General features: G+C 47.9%; 1 protein-coding gene across 1 annotated transcript in view; it reads left to right on the top strand.

The window, feature by feature from the left end:
- Positions 1 to 19,366, top strand: part of SH2D4B (SH2 domain containing 4B) — a 1,358,492-nt gene that overhangs the window by 1,337,435 nt on the left and 1,691 nt on the right. The window lies entirely within an intron of this gene.

Below are 19,366 nucleotides of genomic sequence, written 5' to 3'. Positions count from 1 at the left end.
TACTATAGTAATATACTTTCTTTGTAGGATGTGAAGAGTAGTCTTCTTCTGGTCGGTGTCATCGGGAATGTTCTTATTTCCTGTAATTGTAAAAGAACATTTGTGGGAATATATGGTAATGGTGAAGTACTTTTAGTAAACAAGGTTGTTATTTATGAATGGCGTTGGGATAAAGAGTTAATAATGTGCTATGGATAGTCTACTAATGTGTGTTAGCTATGTTGTTAGAACAATTGGAATATGAGTAGTGCTGTGTTTCTAGTGCAATGCATTTGTAATGTGTTGCACTGTTTTTAAACAACAGGGAAACTAACTGTGGCCTAGTAGTAATGCAATGGAGGGATGTTGTTGCAGCATTGTGTGCTGTTTTATAATAGAGGTTTGGAAAGAAGAGTACTTTATACGTAAGGGGAAGGGTTGGATATAGATACTTCGGTGGGATAGATATATGTGTGAGCAGGTGGAGAATGGTGGCAGCATAAGGAATGTAATGAATGAGGTTGGAAAGTGTGACATTTATAAGGAACATTTTTGTAAAAGAAAAGAAAAGCAAATGGAAAAGATGTATAGAACATTTTTATGTGGCACTTGTGTGGAAGTTTGTATGTTGGCACTATATGTATACTTGCCAATATGATGTATTCTAATATGTAAGTGCTAATTAAGTGTTGGTTTTTAATCTTAGTATTGTGGGAGTTGTATTTGCATTCTTTCTATTAGAAAGTTTTGATTACAAGTCCCAGAATGCAGAGGAAAAAGTAGGACTGGATAAGCACCTACAGATTGAAATGAGTTATGCTAGCAAGTATGCATGCGCTCCTAGGTTATTAAACCTGAACTCACTGAGTGGCACTTAAAAACGTTGTACACATCGTTTGCATTTGTTTTCTTTTTTGTTGAAAAAAGATACACACAGCAAATGTATACATGATTTGTTTGCTTTAATTAAAATACTACTAAAAAGAAATATGTTTAAATGCACAGAATTTTTAATTTTTCATTCAATGTACATGTTATTGCAAGCTTCCATGAAGTCCTGATTTTGCCTTTGCATTCTGAGAGTTGTAGTCTTAGTTTTATAATGGGAAAAGTGGTATTAGAAGTGACAGTATGCAAAGAAAAAAAGAAGACTTGCTAAACACTATAGATTGGAATGGGTCATGTTTGCAAGTATGCATGTACTACTAACATATTAAACTTGCACACACCAATTGGCATTTAAACATGTTGTACAAATCCTGTCAATGTGCTTTTCTTTATTTTAGAAAAAAGTTACACACAGTGCTGCCATAATATACAGACATATTTTTTAACTTTCATGAAAATACTCCTAAAGAGATACATTTTTAAATGGCAGCAATGCAAGTATTTGCTGGTTGGTGTGAGCAGGTGCTGAATGCAGAAATGCAAGGATTATGCTGGAGTGGTTAAAAAAGAGAATATGCTTATTGAGAAGCTCATTACAGTGTAAGTAGCAGGAACCTTCTTTATAGATATTTGTAAATGTTGCAGAACATACTTTTAAAAATGTTAGCATACCTGTACTTTGAATTGTTAGATGGAGTTGTTGAATCTGGAAACAGAAATGTGGAGTTTCACAGTAGTGTTTGATGCACATGGCTGTGATGTACATCTGAAGCGTTGAACTGAGATGACTGGGTTAGGTGTAGAATTATTGGTTGAGATTGGTAGATGAAAGTGTGACTCTTTGAAAGCAGCAAAAAAGGGAGTGTTGAGAACAGGACGAGGAAAGGGTTAGAAGAGCTGCCCCTGTGGTACGGGGTCCACGGACACCATGGTAGTCTGCGAACGGCATTGCCACATCTGGATCTTTCAAGGATGCCTGGCATGGATAGGGGACTGAGGGGATTAGCCAATGAGGTATTGGTATGGTATTGTATGGTATTGTTTGTTTATATATAACACCAATACACAGGCAAGTGTTTCAAAGCACTCAGGGAGGGTGGGAACAAGGGGGAAAAAATTGCCCCTGAGACCCTTGACATTCTGAGGCGATAATAGTCTGCACAGGCAGAGTAAGTGAGTAAAAAATACATTTAACCATTTGGGAGATAGCAAATAGGCCTGGCAGCGATTCTGCAGTTTTAACAGTGCAATTAAGAGGTGAAGACAAGGGAGAACAGACATGGATCGAGCAAGAACACAGGGGGCCACAGGGGGGCATCAAGTGCACCCGGTTGGTTGAGACTGGGGTAAGTGCAGAGAGAGCCACTCTAGGGTACATTTCTCAAATGCATGCAGTGTGGGTGAGGTGTATGGCCCTGAGGCAAGTGCGAAAGAAGACTGGCGGGGGTGCCAGGGACCAGTGAGACTCTGAGGTACACCCGATAGCCAGGCAACCTGCTGTAAGGAACAGGTGGAAGACAGGGAAAACAGAGAACTGGGTTAGCAGGCTAGAGGGAGAGAGAAGGAAGAGAAGAAGAGGAAAGTCTTGAGGAGTTTCTGGAATTTAAGGAGATCCAGCTGAAGACGGAGGGCAGCAGGGAGGCTATTCCAGAGGAAGGCACCTGCTCATGATCAGGATCTCCCTCCAAATAACTGCTTGGAGAAATGGGTCTCACTCGCAGAAGGTTAGAGGTAGATGAGCAGAGGGCTCATGAGGGACAGTATTTAGGTAAGCATCTTTGCAGGTAGGTAGGTCTCAGGCCCCAGAAACCCTTGTGAACAATGCAAAGGGTCTTAAATTTGATCCTTTTAGCCACAAGGAGCCAGTGGAGGGATTTCTGCACCAGAGAGATGCAGTCCCTTTGCTTGAGGCCAGGGATAAGTCTCGTGGTTCTGTTCTGGATGAGTTGCAGAGGGTGCAGGGCAGAAGAAGGGAGGTTGAATAAGAAGCTGTTGCAATAGTCCAGCCTGGAGAAAACCAGGGCTCAGGAGACAGTGAGCCTCTGGGGGAAAGTGAGAAAAAGTTGAGTACCCCCAAGGAGGTGAAGCTGATAGCTAGATTTTTAAGAAATGTCTGAATTGTGAGAGGAGAAGGAGAGTGTGGAGTCAAAGATAACCCCCAGGTTTCTTGCTTCGCAGATGGGTGTGTCCAATGAAGCCGGCCAAAGAGAGAGTGGGAAAGCGGGAGCAGGGGTCCCAATGCGAACAATCCCAGTCTTAGTGGCATTGAGGCAGAGGTAGTTTGCAGCATACCAAGACTGAATAACGGACATGCAGTCAGATATGAGCAAAGAGGAAGAGGTGGCTGAAGGTAGCCTGAAAGATATTTGCGTGTCATCCGCATAGCACTGGAAGGTAGAGGTGAAAGTGGAAATCAAATTGAGTGAAAGGGTCCAAGTTCCACCTAGGATGGTCGATCAGAGAGGAAGGATTTAACCATACCAGAACCTGACCTGTGATTCCCAGGGTGCCACAGAGATGTGCAATCAGGATGTCGAGGTTGACTGTGTCGAAGCCAGAGGAGAGGTCAAGGAGAATGAGGATAGAGGGGGTGTTAGCATTCAGGATTTTGGAGAAGGTCTTCACGGGTGTTCAGAACAGCAGTTTCCATGCCTCTGGATGCTCTAAAGCCAGATTGATGGTCGTGGAAGAAACCAATAGATTCAGTGAGGAGGGTCGGCTGAGAGATAGCCAGTTTCTCCAACTCCAGGAGTTTGCCCAAGTAAGGAGCCATGGATATAGGGCAGTAGTTTGAAGGAGTGGTGGAGTCGTCAGAGGGTTTTTTGTGCAGAGGATGCACAGGGGAGTGCTTCAGGGCCATTGGGAAAGCTGCAGTGAAAAAGGAGAGATTGCAGAGATCAGCCAAGGCTAGGCTGAGGAAGTTAATATTGTCTTTAATGGTTTTGGAGAGGCAGGGGTCCATCTGTTTGGATGAATCCTTCATAGATCAGACTTGTCTGGTGACCTCATCTGGTGTGACAGGCAGGAAGAAGAGAGGGTAAGAGGAGGAGTGGCCAAGGGAGGTCTGGTGTTGGTAAATGCTGTGGTGTGGAAGAGAGGGTGGAAAGGATGTCTTGGGTTTTTGTGGTGAAATGTGCAGCCAGGGCCGAGCAAAGGTCCTGGGTGTGTCAAATGAGAAGAGGCTGCTGCAGGATTGGCCAGTTCCTTGCAGACTTTGAAAAGTTCAGCCATGTTGTTTGATGCTGCGAAGATGCAGGCTTGAATAAAGACTCTTTTCTTCGTGTGGATGCATAGTCGACAATGCTTTTGAAGGAGGCGGCATGCCAGTTTGTGAGATGGTTAACCTGACGCATTCCATATCTGCTCAGCTACCCAAACCTTGCGTTTAAGGGCAGCCAGGTCGTAGTCGTACCAGGATAGAATGAGCGAGAGAGTCGCAAAGGCTGCGGAAAGCACCTGCGAGTCAGGAATCTACATTTCTCTACTGCCTCTACATCTTGCCTCTCTCTTTCAAGTAATTCAAGACATATGCACACCATGAGAAAATACACACACAAGTCCTGCTTGCAACCACATCTACTGTCCTTGCCAAAGTTTAGGCGTCTTTACTCTACTATGCAGTATCCGTACTACAAAGCCCAGACACCAGTGCATTCCCACAAGAAGGGACCTTACGGCCCGGACTGGACATTGCCATGGAGATTGACAGCACAGCCTTGACACTGACCAGTCACCACACGCCGTTCTTTGGTCATGTGTTACCATCCCATGACATTTAAGCACCTCCTTCCCGTTCTGCGGTGCTTCTGAATTTGCGGAAGTGCGTTGACTTTTTGCCTTGCTGTTCCTGTACTTTTGGATTACCTGGTTTTGAACTTTTGCCTGTCTCCTGGATTTGCCTCGTCTTCTCCTGGTCTGGTTACGTTAGCCAAATTCTTCCTGCCTTCAAATCTCCTCGACCCAGAACGCCATCTGGAACTGCCCCGTCTTGTCCCGGTTGGCTACGTTTACCGTGTTCCTCCTTCAGCCTTCTTGACCCAGAAAGTCCTATGGATTGCTTTTTTTTTTTTTTCATGCCATTTGTTGACCCTGTTCTCCTTGCTGGATCTTCCCATCTAATTGGATTTGGAGTACCCGTACGGGTCGCTACACACGGACTGGTGACTTTCTATGTGTGTTAAGTGATCCCCGTCAGGCGTCCTCGTTTCGTCAGGTTAGAACCCAGACTAGAGACTTACCGACTCAGGCGTCCTCGTTTCATCGGGTATAGTCGTAAGGGGTTGCTCCATTTCCTCAACATCCTGCTGCTGCTATGGCTCTGCAACCACTGGTTTCTGCACAAGTGGACTTTCTGGATTCTGCGGTAAGACACTTCCCTCGATTGTGTTCACACACCTTGCAGACACCTTGCAGACACATGCATCATTTGCTAAACATCAGGTTACATGTCTTACAGGTCGTAACAGTACATAGGGGAAAAACCTTTCCGGCACACTATTCCAACAGTTGTTGGCATTAGCAGTTCTGTCCCCTTTTTACCAAGGTTATTTTGAGTTTTTCTGTACATGCATAACCGAGTCATTTTGAGAGTACAGGATTAATTAGTGTACTCTCTTAGGTCATCTGCTGTTCACTGGTTCCTTTCTTCAGCCTGTGTTTGTGGGATTCTGAAATATTCAGAAGCCTCCCCAATGGATCCCAATGAAACTCTGCCACAGATCATGCAAGTAGTTGCCGAATTACAAAATGATATGGCAACTGCTCATGCTTCTACCCAAGCACGCATTGATGCTTTACAGGCTGGATTGCAGACTACGGTGCCCCCTTATCCTGTACCAGTTAAAGCACCAGGAGCTGATGCATCTTTATCACGCCAAGAGGTGGGTCCTGTGTTCATGACTGCTCAGTTCCCTCTAGCACCACCTGAATGGTTTAATGGAGACCCTACGTTCTACCGTACCTTTCTGAACCAGTGTCGGCTACATTTTTTATGTCGTACAAAATCCTTTCCTGACTCACCTCTTAAGGCAGCCTTTTTGTTGTCACATTTAGTTGGTACTCCCGCATCCTGGGCTAATCCATTGTTGGAGTCAGGGAGTCCATTGCTGTTTGATTGCGATGCGTTAATTGATGCCATGGGGCGAGACTTCGATACCAGGTATAAAACCCAAGCCACAGACCTGGAGCTCTTGGGGTTGCAACAATGTGACTCATCCCTGCTGTCTTATTTGGCCCGCTTTAACCAGTTGGTCGCCGAGACGGGTTGGCCGGATGACGAGAAGGTGGCCCTTTTTTTTTTACAAGGGTTTGTCGGATCCATTAAAAGACACTCTAGCAACCATCCCAGTGGTTCCCACAGCCTTTCCTGAACTGCTTGATTTAGTCCTGCATGCCCGAAAGTCTGAACGTAAAGGTGAGCGAAAACCAATGGCACACTTGTCATTGACCTCCACCGTTCCTACCACAGGTAACAAGGAACCCATGCAAATCGGCTTAGTCAGGGGTCCTTTGACTCAAGAGGAAGGGGAACTGAGAAGAAAAAACAATGTATACTTTTACTGTGGCTCTTCTGAGCACTTGTTGCGTTCATGTAACAAGAAATCCAAGAAACAGGGAAACGCCGGAGCTCGGTAGTAGACAGAGTCGTACTACCGAGTGGCCATGATACAGACTCTGTAAGGTCAGCTCCTTTCATGATCTCTACCTAATGTACCATTCCGGGCTAGGAGTGGGTAATTGATACAGTACTCGAATCGGTGGCTACTGGGAACTATTTTGATGATGACTTTGCTAAAAGCCTGGGTATCCCCGTCATCCCGAAAACACATCCTGAGGTAGTGAGTGCAGTTTATGGTACCACGTTACTTTCAGGACTTGTTACTGAACATACAGTGGATCTGACTATGACCATAGGTAATGGCCATACTGAAACCATTTGGTTTGACCTAATCGCTGCTCCACAATACCATTTAATCTTGGGCCTTCCGTGGTGGGCGGCATCTCCCCCAGATGCTGTTTGATCTCAAATCACCTTATGTCTGTGCGCTTAAGTATCCACAATTCATGAATGACCCTTAATAGCAGAAAGGCAGCCAGCCAATTTTCTGCACTCTGCACTTATGTGGTGACAGTAGGTGTGGGTGTTTTGATTCAAAACCACATACATTCTCTTAAATGTCATCTTGTCCACATTTTTCCAGGAGTGGAACCTTTAATATCTTCCTTTGCCATTCTTGCAGCTTTTTACCACGAGATAGCACGTCTTTTCCTTAAAACAATCATTCTTAATCCAGCTAATGATTAAGTTCTTTAAAATGTGCATGATAGATGCTTTGGGGTGTCTATGACAATAAACTCACAAAGAATAAAGTGGGATAGCAGGTATATTCCAGGAAACAGAATACATACATCCCCTTTTTAGATGGAGATATTCCCCTCCCTGAGTAGGTCTGTGATTTCAGAGAGGGGGATATTCCGACAATGCATAAATAGAGACTGCCTTCATCCCCCAATGGCATAGAAGATATTGACTAATATCAAGTTTTGCTGGAGTGCCAGCCTCGGATACAGAAGAGCCCCACAGACAAATTAGGGTTTACAAGGTTGAAAAGTTGCAATGCAGGGTGTGAAGTCGAAGTAACCTGACAATAGCCTCCTTTTCTATAACACTGACATTGACCCCAAGGACGTTTTGACTGTATTGAGAACCCTCTTTGATTTGGTTTCTGGATTGGGGGACCAAGATGCTGTTAACTGGGAAACCCTATTTGATTGGGGTGATTTTAATACATTATTCTGTGTCTGCTTGTGAGTTACTGGTGGACAATTCAAGTGAATCATCTTAAAGCACCAAACCCCTTACAGCCCATATATGTCATCTGCAAAACCTGCCTCACCATGATGCCCTTTCCTGATGCAGCATATATCATCTAACAGGTAACATCCTGCTACAACACTCTGGTGACTTTGTTTATCTCACTCCAGATAAAAAAGGAAGAAGTGCTGTACATGTATGTGCAAAGCCCATTTGAACTTTTGGTGCACCCTGGTAACTTTGTTGTGCTTTATTTATAGCAGGTTTCTACTCATATGAAGTAAGCCCATATGGGCTATTGTGCTCTGTGGTTCATTTTGTTCCTCTTCAAAATGGCCACCACCATTCTCAGCATTGTAATGCCTTTGTCTGCATGCCCTGGAGGCCGCCCTACACTTCATGGTGGTTGATGCTGCATTTTTTTTTAATTTAAGTTTTATTGATTTTAAACAACAAGGGTTATATGCATAGGTACACTCGTGTTGCGATCACATAGCTACATCACTATGTTAATAAAAGTTAAACGAGGATACTAGTACTAACAATAATAAACCCAACCGCCCTCATGGGTAAAGTGTTCTTGCTCTCTCCCTCCCCTTCCCAAGACGGTCTGACAAGTTTGTCCATTTTGTCAGTGACAGTTTAGTCTGTGCTTGGTGCCAGATGGGATGTTGATCTCGTCTGGCTTGCATAGGTTCGTTCGTTGCGACAGGCCTGATTGTCTCTGTGCTGTGGGATGGTGGGGTATTCGTTAGTGATTACGACAATGCTGGATCTTCCGGGGTTGTTTGTCTTTGGTTTGGAATGTGTACATTTGCGAATTCACACCAAGTTTGATCGTGGCGTGCAGCCTTTTCATGGAGGGCTGCAGTGATTTTTTCCATCACGTATATATTTGTTGCAATAGCAGTCCATTCTTTTTTAGTTGGAAGGCGTGGAGATTTCCATTTGATAACCAGTCCAGCCCTTGTGGCCAGTAGGAGTGGGGAGGCAAGTCCCTGTATTCTACTTAGCTCATCTTCCTCTTCTTCCAGGCTGAATAGGGTCAGGAGGGGGGATGGTTCCCGCACAATGCCGTCTATCTCTTTAATCCATCTGAGCACTTCGCTCCAGTATATACAGACTTTGGGACAGTCCCACCACATGTGCCAATAGTTGGCCTCCGCTCCACATTGTCTCCAGCATTTGGGGCTGTTGGTCTGATACATCTTCGATAGCCTGTAGGGATCGTACTGCCATCTGTGAAGTAGTTTTATGACATGTAGTTTGTATTGTGCAGCGATGGATATTCAGGACAGAGTTTTGTAGATCGTGTCCCATGCCTGTTGGTCGAATTCTCTGTTGAAGTCCTTTTTCCATTTCTCCTTGAGGCGATGGTTCGGATTTGGGTCTTTGGTGATCAGGGCACTATACATCAGTGCGATCAGGCCTTTGTTTGTAGAGGTTGTATCTAGGATTCTCTCGAAGGGAGTGAGTTCTCTCTGTATCTTGGTCTTCCACTTGCGTCTGGCTAGGACTCCCTTCCATCGGAGGTAGAGGAAAATCGGAATAGGGTGTAATTGGAGGGCGTCCTCCAGGTCTGTGATTCATATAAATTTGTCATCTCTCCATAGTTGTCCAACCCTTTCAAGTCCTGCGTCGTACCAGGTTTGGTATCTAGGATGTTCCGGGATTTCCTCTCTGACCCCAGGGGCCAATAGGTGGCTAAGGGGGATGGCCATGTGGTCACTCCCACCATCCCCTTCTCTTGTTTCCATATATTCCATATGGTTCCCAATACAGGGTGGTTTCGCAGTTTTCGTGTGAGTTGCTTTCTGGGGACCCATAGCCATTCAGATAGCGTCTCAGGGGTCAGGTTGTTGTTGTCCAGGTGGACCCACAGTAGATCTTTTCTATCTCTGAGGTGGGGGATAAGGACTCTCAACTGTGCTGCCTGGTAATATCTGTCGGGGAGGCCCACGCCACCTTGGTCCATTGGTAATATGAGGGTTTTGTAGGGTATTCTAGGCTTCTTTCCTTCACACAGGAATCCTGTTATTGCCCTTTTCACCTGTTTGTAAAATTCGTCTGGGACTGTGACGGGAAGTACTTGAAACGGGTATAGGAAGCGTGGTAGGCTAACCATTTTGATGGCGTTCAGACGCCCCATCCATAAGATCGTGAGGGGTTGCCATTTTGCGAGGTCTGCTTTAAAAGCGGCCGGAAATTGGGGGAAGTTGGCCTCGTATATATCGGCAATGTCTCTTGTCAAATTGATGCCCAGGTAACGGAGAGTGGTGTACCTATGATGAGGCCAAGTTGCTCAAATTCTGCTCTTTGGCTGGTGGTGGGTTCACGTAACGGGAAGAGGATTGATTTGGCTTTACTAATTTTGTAGCCTGACAGGGCGCCAAATTGTTCAATGAGTCGGAGTGCTTCTGGGATTGATGTCATCGGGTTCCGCACGTGGAGGAGGATATCGTCCCCATACAAGGCCAGTTTATATTTTTTCCCACACACGTGGAGTCCTTCAACCCCCTTGTTGGCTTGCAGCATTTGCGCTAATGGTTCCAATGATAGTTCAAATAGTATTGCAGAGAGGGGGCACCCTTGTCGTGTTCCTCTGCTTAAATTAAACCAGCGGGAGTATTGGGAATTCACTGCCACGGCAGCACAGGGTAAGGTGTATACAGCTTTGATTCCGCGTCGGAGAGTAGGGCCAAGGCCTATTTTCTTCAGCATAGCTTCCAGGAAACGCCATTCGACCCTATCAAACGCTTTTTCTGCATCAATTGAGAATAGGGCTGGAGAGTTTGACATCCTTTTGGCTTCATGTATGAGGTGGAGAGTTTTGCGGGTTGAGTCTGCCCCCTGTCTTCCAAGTATGAACCCCACTTAGTCATTGTGGATTATAGCGGGCATGTGCGTCTCCAGTCGTGCAGTGAGGACTCTTGTGTAAATTTTGGCGTCTGTGTTTAGAAGAGAGATGGGACGGTAAGACAAGCATTGGGTGGAGTCTTTTCCATCTTTCGGGATAACCATGATCAGGGCTTCGGAGAAGGATGCAGGTGCGTTGCCAGTTTGAAGGATGTGATTGAAGAGGTCAACCATTACTGGGAGGAGTGCGTCAATAAAGGTTTTGTGAAATCCTGTTGTGCAACCATCATTGCCGGGGGCCTTCCCTGTTGGGAGTTTTTTAATTGCATCTGCTATTTCTTCACCCGTGATAGGGGCGTCAAGTGCTTGCGTTGTGTCGCGAGGTAGGCTAGGGATGGTTATTGTGTTCATGTATTCTGTGATTGCACTCTCGTCTGTGGGGGTGTCCGAGGTGTACAAGTTCTCATAGAATTTAGCGAAGGCTTCAGGAATATCGCACGGGTGACCCGTATGGGGTTCCGTTTCTTCGTGTATGGCTGACACCCATCTCTCTTTTCATTGGTCATGAAGTCTGGTGGCAAGGAGCGCGTCAGCTTTGTCCTCTTTCTCGTATTGTTTCTGTTTTAAATATTGGAGTTTTCGGATGGTCTGGTCGATTTCCAACTGCCGCAGTTCCTCTCTCTTGCTGGCAGCCTCCTCTATTTTTCGGTCTCTGTCGGGACTGGGGGATTGAGTGCTGCGGTCTAATTGTGTTATTTCGGTTCTTAGCCTGCTTTGTACGAGTTGTCGCTCTCTTTTACGTGCTGCTACTTCTTGGATTAGGACTCCTCTCCATGTGGCTTTTCCCGCCTCCCATACTGTGTTTATCGAGACTTCGGCAGTATTATTGAGGTCGAAGTATTGTGCAATCTCCTTCTCAAGATGTTCACGGAATATTGGGTCTTTCCAGAGCGTTTCATTGCAGCGTCACTTCGAGCTTCTGTGTGGGAGTGCGATACGGTCGAGGTTGACCGTAGCCATATCATGATCTGACCATGTTATAGGGGATATATCGGATGCGGACATCACCTCTGTTAGCTCTGATGTGAGGTAGAGATAGTCGAATTGCGTATATGTGGTGTGTGGCGCTGAGTAGAAAGTGAACGCTGTTGCTTGCGGGTTCATGTGGCACCAGGCATCCGTTAGGTTGTAGCTGTCCATCATATTGACTATCATTGAGCGGCCAGCTTCTGGCGGGGAATTCGCCAGTGGTTTCCGGCTTGTCTGTCCAGGGTTGGATCGGCCCACATGTTGAGGTCACCTCCCAAGATTACTTCGCTTTGTGCTCCAAGCATTACTTTGGGGATCATGTGTTGTAGGAACCTGGATTGGCCGGAGATGGGTGCGTATATAGAGGCGAGTGTGATGGCAGTTCCTTGTATCTTGCCAACGAGCACCAGTGCTCTGCCGCTCACGTCTGTCCAGGTTTTCTGTACTTCAAATTGTATCCTCTTTGAGATCAGGATGCCTACACCAGCTTTTCTGAGCGGGCTCGAGTCCCAGTATTCGGTGCCTGTACGGGCGTTTAGGATCCTTCTTTCTTCTCCATTAATGTATTTAGTTTCTTGCAAAAAGAGTATGTCGAGCTTTGCCCTTTTGAATTCCCTCAGCACTAGTGACCGTTTGGTGGGGGAATTAAGCCCCTTGACATTCAATGGCCCTATCTTGATTGTGTTTGGCATGTCGCTTGTCTTGGTGTTATTTGCCATTATGGTATGTTCTTAGTATGTCTGCCAGGTCCCATCTTTTGTCGCTGAGTGTCACCAGCTGACACCCATCAGGATCGGCGTGTTCCACTGAGTGTGCCAGACCGTCTTACTCTTAGGCGTCTTTATTTTCCCCCACCCTCCACATAGGGGAATACAACACAGTATCCCCTGCCCTCTGCCCGTTTTGTTCATCATTCATCGTTATGAAGGGCTTGCATGCTGACTTGGTGGCGTCCGAGTCGAACTAGATGGAAACTGAGTCCATATAAGTCCACTTATAACATTTTGAGCCCCCCCCCTTCCCCCCTCTTGACTCCCCCCTCCCAACTTTTATATTTCTACACAACATTTTTCGGAGAAGGAAAAAGAGAGAAAGAGAGAAGAAAAAAAAAGAAAAGAAAAAGGAAATATTTGGATACATGCAGTTTGCGAGATCTATCATCAGGCAGATGCGTCCTTCCTCCCTTTGCGAGATGTCCCGCCTGCAAGTCTCGATCCGCTCCGGACCCCTACAGTTCACCTAGTCCGTGTCGGACTATCCCTATCACGACATTGGGTCCTGTGCCTCCCAGGAGTGGGCCACTGGAGGGTGAAGTCATATGTCACTTTCTGGGGTGTTGTTGCCCCTTCTGTACTTCCTTGAGCCTTTCACTCTTTTTCTCCGTGGTTCCCTGCACTGATTGTTCCATTCTGGTGCTTCTCGTTCTCCTTCCCTCAGACCCCCACCGAGGAGGTCAGCTATGCAGTCACGGATTTCCTCTTCAGAACGCAGCTGGATTCTTCTGGTTCCATGTTCGAAGGTGAGGGAGAACGGGTATCCCCACCTGTATTGAGTGCCCTGCTCTTTGAGCCATTTTGTGAGAGGACTGCATAGACGTCTCAGAGCCAGAGTGAGCAAAGATAGGTCCTGAAAGATGGTTATCTGGGCACCCCCAAGGGTAAGAGGGCCACCAGATCTATCCTTTTCCAATATTCTGGCTCCATCTTGGTATCGGTGGAATCGTGCGAGAACTGATCTTGGACCACTGGGCGGCCCCCCGGCTTTGTGTATTCTCTCAGTTTTAGGTTCATCAATACCCTCATCCGCCGTCCGAATTTTGATAATATCATGAATGGTGTTATTGAGGTCTTCCTCTGTTTCACCTTCGTGTTCTGGGATACCGAAAAAGCGTAGATTGTTTCTCCTCTTGCGATTTTCTAAGTCATCCATTTTGAGCCAAAATTCCTCCTCTCTTTTCCCAATCTCTCGTATTCTAAGGTCCATTTGGGTCTCGAGCGTGTCTATAGAGGCTTGATTGTTCTCGACCCCTTCTAGCCTTTCTTCGATGTTGTCCATTCTCTGAGTTATTTTGTCTATTTTGCCCCCTAGGTTGGCTCCCATATTTTTTATCTCGTGCAGCAGTGCTGCAATGTCGCCTTTGGTGGCAGCTGCACCTGATTCTGCGGATTCCATTGCCTCAGTTCTCCCGGCATTGGGAGTCGAAGAGAAGGCGAATTTGGCCAATTTCGCCCTAGTGTCCATGTGGTGATCACTACGGCAGAGGGGGCACACGCCCCTGAATCGGGGGCCCAACCCTCTGCACTACAGTGATCCTGATGTCTTCAGAATTATTCCAGGTGAGGGATGGGGTCCAAGGCCTCTGAGTCCCTTGGTGGTGGAGGGGGAATGCTTGCGGCACGTTGGCGTAGTGCAGTCACTAACAAGTCTCTCAGATGCAGAGGGCGGGTTCTCAGGTCTGCTGAGGCCCTGCGCAGGCGCTTTTGCCTTGCGGGAGTTGGGGGCTAATGTTTGTAACATACGGCCTTGTGCTTCACATTGGTTGGGGCTTTGCATAGGGCCGTTGTGGCTAGGCGATTGAAGGGTTTAGAAATGGGGTGGTGCGCTCTCCCTCGCGGGTGCTACAGGGTCTTTGGTGTGGTCACTTGTCCAAATTTGTGGGCCACGGATGGGGTGACCCCGGTTTCCCTTGTGGGGGCCAGTGGCTTGCTTGGGCCTGCTTCAGGGTGTCAATTGGGGCTGATGGACGCACTTCCACCCCAGTTTATGGTGTTGCGTGGGGAAAGGCTGGGTGCCTGGGCTTCCGTGGAACTACGTGTGGTCGAGTGCGCAGTTGGTCCTGGGTATTTCAGGGGTCTGTGCAATGAGGTGCCCCACGAGGCCAGCAAATGAGGTCTACTGGCTGTGCTGTGTTTTACATCAATATCAGACCAGGGGAAGGGAAGGTGGTAGTCCGATGTGTGTTATTTTGTTCAGTGTCTGCAGATGCTGGCTAATGGAGGTAATGATTCACTGAGGATAACGGATCTTGGTGGCATCCCTGGGTGCTCTGTGGTGTGCCTGGAATTATGGCAGTGCGGTACTGAGGCTCATATTCCCAGTGTTGGCCTTGGTGCACATTATCTTGTAGGTGGGTGATTAACTCAATTGTGAGCATTTGGGGCGCCAGAGGTTAAGGCTTATGCATTCTGGTGTCTTTGTTCCTTTCTTCCTCTCCTCCCCCCCTCTCTGCCCTCCTTCCCTCTCCCCTTTGCTGTCTTTTCTTCTGCCTATTTAGGCAATTCTCAGGCCAATAACACTGATGGGGACACTTGGAGGGCTAATGGGTCCTCTGGGCGTGTGTGCACCTCCTGTTTTCTCTGTGCGCTGTCCCCCAACCGTGGGCCTCCGGCGCTGTGCCGGCAGGGCCTCCCACGTATCACGCGGCCCCCCGGCGTGGAGGGGGGAGGCACCGGCGTGCGGCTGTGCCTTCGGAGGTCACCGGGGCGGGGGGTTCAGTGAATGCGCGGGGTGATCGAGCAACGCTGTGGGTGGTGGGAGGGGGGGCGGCCGCCTACCTTTGCTTCCTGGGCAGGCATGTCCCGTGACCCAGCTGGCTCCTCCCTCCATGCGGACACGGGCGGCACGGCGCTGGCTTTGTTGTCGGTGTCTCCACGAGCCCCACGAGAGTAGGAGGCAGATGTCACGGGGGGAGAGGCAGAGCAGGCTTCATCACCTCCGCAGGTCCGGAGTTTGTCACTAACTGCTGCACGGGCCTCACAGGGTTCCGGAGCACCGCGGGGCAGCTACACGTGGGCTCCTCTGCAAAGGCACTTTTCTCAGCCTTTCAGACTCCGTTTTTGGTTGGGGTATTTGCTAGCGTGGGGGGGGATCTTCCAACAGCCGCTCAACAATTTTGAGTGTGGGGTGGATCCAAAGGTGGGGGCTCAATTCACCTTAAGGACCTATGGCCACAGAGCTCACACAGAGGTAAGATTCATCCGTGTGCCCCCTGGTGGCCAACCCTGATGCTGCATTTTTTAACCAATCCTGGGAGCCGGCAGGCAAAGCTGGGCCCTTACACAAGGGCCACACATAGGGCCCTTGTACTACCCTGTCTGGCCCAGAACACTATGACCACGATCACAATCTTGCCTGCATTTTGCCCTGGTGAGCAATATGGATCGGTTTGGTCCACCCTCCTTCCTTGGACACTATGACTCCTTAATGTATTAACTGCTCCTATTCCTACCTACCGAATCTTTATCCTTTACTCTCTGCACCATCTGTACTATGCATCGTGATGTGCCTCATACTGATTGCTACGTTACTGCCTTCCTAATGCTGTGCTTATAAATGAAAAAGGAAAACAATTTGAAGCTATTTTCCATTCTCTGGTGTGCTTCAAACTATGCATCCGCCTTTTTGTGCTGCTTTTTAGTGCTTTCTGGCATATTTTTAATGTAGGTGTGCTTCTAACTGTGCATCCACCATTGTGCACTGCGTTTTAGTCCTTTCTGGCATAATTCGGATTTAAGTATGCTTTTCAATCTCGATAAAACTGTAAATCTGGACATTTCAAAGGTGCTCATTGTTATTGTTTTCCTGGCTGACTGTTGAGACTCTACTGTTGCATAGTGCTTCTGACCCACTCCCATACTATACTCTAATTTCCCACAACCCACCTGTCTCTGCACACATGGAGCTCTCTGTCCCCCATATCTTCTCTTACTGCTTATCCATCAGCTAGCCTCCCTCACTCACAAAGTCTTGTAGAAAGAAACTTAAAAAGGCACTCCTTAGTTCCAACCCTGGTCTGCCCATTGCAGACACCAACATAAATGCTTCCTCCAGATAGACAATAACTGACATTCTCTTTGCAGTTCCTTCCTCTGACTTATGGACTCCACATATGGTCTCTGTCCTCTCTCCTTTCTCCTTCTCATGCATTACTGGCGGCACCAGATGGGAAGTGGTCTTGGGTCACTTTGCATCTCCAAAATGTACCATTGAGGTCTATCACAGTGGCACTATCATGGCTGAGGGCTCCCAGCCCAACCTCGTCCTTCTTGACAGGGGTCTTCCTTCAGCTTGCCCCTTCTCTTGCCACTCCTCCTTCCCTCATCTCCCCTCTCCACTCCTCCACAGTGGTGGAATACCACCCCTGAACCCCCCTCCCAAATCTTTTTAAGGGGGCATCTAGCTTCACTTAGCTACCCTTAATTCTCGCTCTGCTATCAAACACTCCTCTGACATCTGTCACCTCCTTGAATATGTTGATGTCCTTGCTCTCATTGAGACATGGTTCAAGTCCAGCTACGTCACGGCTTTTGACTCTCTTCTTCCTGAGGGCTACAAGTTCCTGTACAATCCCAGGGCCTCCCGGCCTGGTGGAGGAGTAGCCCTGATCTTCCCTGTGTGGGGCCCGGTCTCCATCATCCCCACTCAAACCTACTCTTCCTTTGAAAGCCTAATCTGCAGGCTTTCTGTCTCACCTACCTTCTCTTGTATTCTCGCTACCATCTACAGGCCCCCAGGACTGACCTCCCTCTTCCTTTCAGAATGGGCTGACCTGTCCTCCTCTCTTCTTGCCTCCTCCCCCAAATGTATCTTCCTTCAGGACTTTACCATCCATCTCGACTCCCCCGATGTGGCCACTGTTCACTTTCGCGACCTCTGTGACACTCTTTCCCTCACTATCCTTCCCTCTGGCCTAACACACTCTGCCGGCCACACCTAGCATGCTCTCATCTCAACAGACATCCCCCTCTCCAACCCTCTTATTACCCTTCTTTCCTGGTCTGGCCATTCTCTCCTCTCATCCCACCTTGTCCTCCCTTGTCCCCTGATGATGCCTCTGCCTGCACTGCCAGTCGCCTTCTCTGTCATTCGACCAATGAAGCATTTGCCAGCCACTGCATTTGGCTCTTCCTTTATCCCTCCACTGCCCTCCTCCTTTGACTCTCCTTCTGAATCATGTATAGCTAACCTACAATGTTCTATCTCTAACACCCTGGACATCCTTGCCCCCATCATGAGGATCCGCATGAAGCCTGCCTCCAAAGGCAACTGTTGGTATGACTTTGAGTTGGCCGATTTGAAATGCAAGTACAGAGCAGCTCGGCAGAAATGGCAGGCATCTAGCTCATGCTCTGACAAACTTCACTGCTCTCTTCTCCAAAGGCAATATCCTCTCTCCATCTGCTCCAAGAAGAGGGCTCATGTCCACACCTGCATCTCTGGAGCCTCTAATAACACGGCTGAACTCTTTAAAATCTGCAAGGAACTTGTCAATCCTACTGCAGTCTCCTCCTCTCCTCCTCCCTCGCAGGCACTCTGCTCTGCACTGGCCTCCAACTTTTCCTCCAAAACTCAGGACATCCTATCTTCTCTGTCATCTGCTCCTTCTCCACCTCCCCACTTTTCTCACCTCCTTTGGCCCCCCTATGACACCATACTCTCCTCTTTATCTCCCATTTCACCAGATGAGCTCTCTAGAGTGGCCCGCTCTATGAAAGTCTCCTCTAAGCAGGTACTCCCCTGCTCCTCCAGAACCATCAAGGGCAACATCACCTCTCTTGCCCCAGACTTGGCTCACCTCTGCAACCATGCGTTCACCACTGGCTCCTTCCCTCAACCCATCAAGCATTCTCTTGTGCACCTTCTCCTAAAAAAAACATCTACTGACCCTCCCTGCCTGATTAACTATCACACTATCTCTATCACCCCTTTTTTGGGCAAACTCATGGAGAAGCAGGTCATCCTCCAACTGACCCTCCACACCAAACTGGCTGGATGCCCTGAAGCTGGAGTTGTGGTCATGGAACAATGGAAACTGCTCTGCTGAACACCTGTGAAAACCTACTCGCTAACCTGGACTCTAACACTCCCTCTGTTATGATCCTCCTTGATCTTGCTTCTGCCTTTGACACAGCCAATCACATTAGTCTCATAAACAGTCTCTGTGATACCCTAGGCATCACAGACAGGGCACTGGTATGGGCCTTACTTTCTAACAGACCTTGCCAAATGCAAATCGTTCCTTTCCTCTCCTCCAAAATACTCTCCACCTGTTCCATCTCTCAGGGCTCTATCCTATCGCCATGGTTCTTAAACATCTACCTGGCCCCTCTGACCCTTCTGATCTTCACTTTCTCCCCTTATTTCCAGTGTTATTCAGATGACACAGAGATTTCTTTCAAGCTTACAACCTCTAGCTCCTCCTCCCTCATACCTGACTGCTATTCAGGCATGGTGCTCTGCCAATGATCTCTGCCTTAATGCCAGTAAGACAAATATACTTCTCATTGGGACACTTGCTCCTTGTTCCCCCCAGTCTCTGGCCTGGTTCCCTATGTGCCCCTCCCCACCAACCTGTGAGGCAAACAACCTTAGGATCATCTTTGGCCCCTCTCTCTCCTCTCCACACATCACAGATCTTGCCATGAGGTCCAACTTTCAGCTCCACCTTCTGAGGGGCATCTTACCTTTCCGCACCTTCCCACAGAGCCCTGGCTCTCTGGTGGCAAGATTACGGCATCTGCCTCTTCCTCAATCTGCCTCTTTCCTCCCTTCACCCCCTTCATCTAATCCACAATAGGACTGCAAGTCTTATCCTTGGCCTCAAGCCCAGGGACTGGATCTCTCCAGCCCTAATATCTCTCCAGTGGCTCTCAGTGATGGCAAGTATCAAATGCAAAAACCTTCACATCATCCACAAGGCTGTCTTGGGCCTGGGACCTCTTTACATCCAACTTTCACTCCCTACATACCTCCTGAGCCAGACTCTTTTGTCCTCTGGCTACAACTCTCTGCAGGTCAAAC

The sequence above is a fragment of the Ambystoma mexicanum genome, chromosome 8 (assembly GCF_040938575.1).
Source record: "Ambystoma mexicanum isolate Mex_15411 chromosome 8, UKY_AmexF1_1, whole genome shotgun sequence".
NCBI classification, from domain to species: Eukaryota; Metazoa; Chordata; class Amphibia; order Caudata; family Ambystomatidae; genus Ambystoma; species Ambystoma mexicanum.
Note: the sequence above shows the minus strand (reverse complement) of the source record. Positions and strands in the feature narration are given on the sequence as shown.